Source organism: Arvicola amphibius, chromosome 4 (genome assembly GCF_903992535.2).
Source record: "Arvicola amphibius chromosome 4, mArvAmp1.2, whole genome shotgun sequence".
NCBI lineage: Eukaryota > Metazoa > Chordata > Mammalia > Rodentia > Cricetidae > Arvicola > Arvicola amphibius.
In genome coordinates, this window is record NC_052050.1 from 138,215,408 (window position 1) to 138,218,355 (window position 2,948).

General features: G+C 45.1%; 1 pseudogene; it reads right to left on the minus strand.

Moving 5' to 3' along the window:
- Nucleotides 1-1,938: 1,938 nt before the first annotated feature.
- On the minus strand, nt 1,939-2,336 carry LOC119813656 (annotated as a pseudogene).
- Between the last annotated feature and the right edge of the window lie 612 nt (nt 2,337-2,948).

The window sequence follows — 2,948 nt, forward strand, 5'->3', positions numbered from 1 at the left end:
AAGGATGTTATCTAGACAAAGAAAAGAGTCAGTCTGGAGAATGGGAAAATATGGAGACATTGCGTATGTGTGGATAAAGGATTAATATTATCCAGACTACATGAAGATCTTTTCTGAGTCAAAACGCCAGCCAATCCAATTCAAAAGCAAGCATGAGACGTGAATGGACATTTCTCCAAAAAGAGAATATGAATGGTTTGGAAGCCAAGAAAGGATATTTACAATCACAGGCCATTGGAAGAATACAAATCAAAACCACATAGAGAGATATTTCATGAACATTGGACCAGAATTTTGAAAAAAATAAAAAAGGAGCACAAAAAGGAACAATGTGTTGACAAGGGTGTGAAGAGGCTGCGACTTTTATACTTCACTAACAGAGAGAAAAATGGTGCTGCCACGTGGAAAACACTTTGGCAACGCCTCAGAAACGTAAACATAGAGTCGCTCGATGATCTCAAAATTCTACTTGGTAGCATTCATACCAACAAATGAAGAAAAAGATTCAACAGACACCAGTGTCCACAGTTGAGTTATTCACAATAGCCAAAAGGTAAAAACAATCTAACATCCAACAGAGGACTAGATAAACAAAATAGGACATACATATATTTTAGAATACTACATGACACTATCTAACATGGATAAGCCTTGAAAATATCCCAAGGAAAATAAACCAAAAGGATAAATGTTAGATAGTCTACTTCAATGAGATAATGATATGGAAAATACATAGAAACATAAGGTAGAACGGAGGTTATGGGGAGCTAGAAGGAGGCAGGAAAGTGGAGTTAATATTTAACAGGTGCAGAGTTTGGGTCTAGGAGGATAAAAAGTGCAGTTGATGGACGATAATAATGCGCGTGTAAAACTGTGAACATACTTAATGCCCCCCAGTTTCCTCCACAAAATAGTTAAGAAGATGGATTTTGTTTATGTAAGAGGGAGGCCTCGATAGGAAAGTGGCCTCTGTCATCTGTTACAGATAACGTGTGTCCTCTACTTATAGATCTTCCAGCTCAGGAAGGGGAGGTGAAATGGATGGGGGAAAGGCTAGCGCCTGACTTTCCCACTGTCCCCGCAGCCCTTGCTCAGGCTCATCAACCTAAGGTTCTCAGCAGTCATTTCTTTTCCCTCTCCCTTTCAAATATTTCTTGTGGTGGCAAATATGGATAGCAAGCTCCAGCACCCTGGCATCTCTGGATAAATGAGATGGCACCTCAGCCCGCCGTCACTGTCCAGATCTGCCAGCAAAGGGCAAAGTGGCAGAGGGATGAAAATAAAGCAAGAAGCCATCTAAAAACATCCGAGTCCCTCTGCCCTGCGTGGGAAGGAGCTACAAAAGACACAAGCTCAACCACAACAGTTGTGAAAATCCCCAGGGAGAGGCTCACAATGACAGACACAGTCATACGGGCCTTCCACTGCGGAGGACAGCTTCCATTTTCTGCGGCAGAACAATCGACAGAGCTCTGGTTAGGGAGCCATGTTCCAGATGTCCACTGACAATAGGTTAATTCTCAGCATCTGGAAATGTGACCACAATAGAACCAAGAGACCCACCAGCTTCACAGAAAGGTCTTCTAGAGGAAGCCCTGTCTGGGTGACAGAATACTGCAGACCACAAGAACCAAGTGCCACATCCTTCACTTGCCTGGCTACTCCCCGTGGTGTTTTAGAGCAAGCAAGAACCGTCATTGTTTAGGTTTCTTCTCATCCTCCCTACATTGTGTGTGAGGGGAACTGATCGTGAGGAGGAAGATGAAGGATGGCTGTCTGAGGCACTAAAGAAGGGACAGGGCCCACCATCTCTCAGCTCAGCACACGGAAGAAGAATAGAGAGCAAAATAACCATTCCTTCTACATTTCCCCATTTGCTTTGCTTCCATCACCACATTTATTTTTTTATTTTTTCTTTTTTATGTATTTATTTTTTTGTTAGCCAGTCTTGCACTTTATTGCCCTTCCATTAGGCCTTGACCGCATACTTGCGCAGCGGGTACAGCCTCTCCTTCCGCTGCTGCTTCTTTGTCTTCAGCTTTTCCTCGTGCTTGGTGAGCCGGCGGCGCATGGCTCTAGTTTTCTTGGGTGGCAGGTCCAGAGGCTTGTACTTCTTGCCCTTGTAGAATTTCCTGAGGTTTTCCTTCTGAGTCTGGTTAATGACGGTGAGAACACAGGCGATGGATTTGCGGACAACTCTTGGAGAGCTTGGACGCGGCACCGCCTGTCACCTTGGCGACGCGAAGCTGGGACAGCTCCACCTTTAAGTTGTCCAGTTGTTTTAGCAGCTCCTCCTTCTTCTTGCGGCGCAGGTCCCGAGCCTTAATTTTGGCCATGGCTGCGTTGCTCATCGCTGAGGCTGCCTGGTCCGAGACCACATTTATTTTTTGTTTTTTTGTTTTTGTTTTTGTTTTGTTTTGTTTTTTTGGTTTTTTGTTGTTGTTGTTGTTTTGTTTTTTCAAGACAGGGTTTCCCTGTAGTTTCTAGAGCCTGTCCTGGAACTAGCTCTTGTAGACCAGGCTGGCCTCGAACTCAGAGATCCGCCTGCCTCTGCCTCCCGAGTGCTGGGATTAAAGGCGTGCGCCACCACCGCCCGGCCCACATTTATTTTTTAAAGTATCAGGTAGGATATAGGTCTACAATCCTCCCAGCAGACTGCTCATCGTGTGTGTGTGTGTGTGTGTGTGTGTAGTGTGTGGTATGTGCACTTGTACATGTATGTGTGTGCCTATGTGTGATTATGCATAGGTCAGATACTGACTTCAGATGCCCTGTCCTATGACTCTCTGGCTAATTCCTCTGAGATATCAGCTCTCACTAAACCTGGAGGCGGGCTGGGAGCCAGCAAACCTCAGGGCATGTGTCTGCCACTCACAGAAGAGGTTTGCATAGAGCCACAACCAGGTCTTGTTTCTCTATCCTGGTTTTGACATGGGTGCTGGGATCTA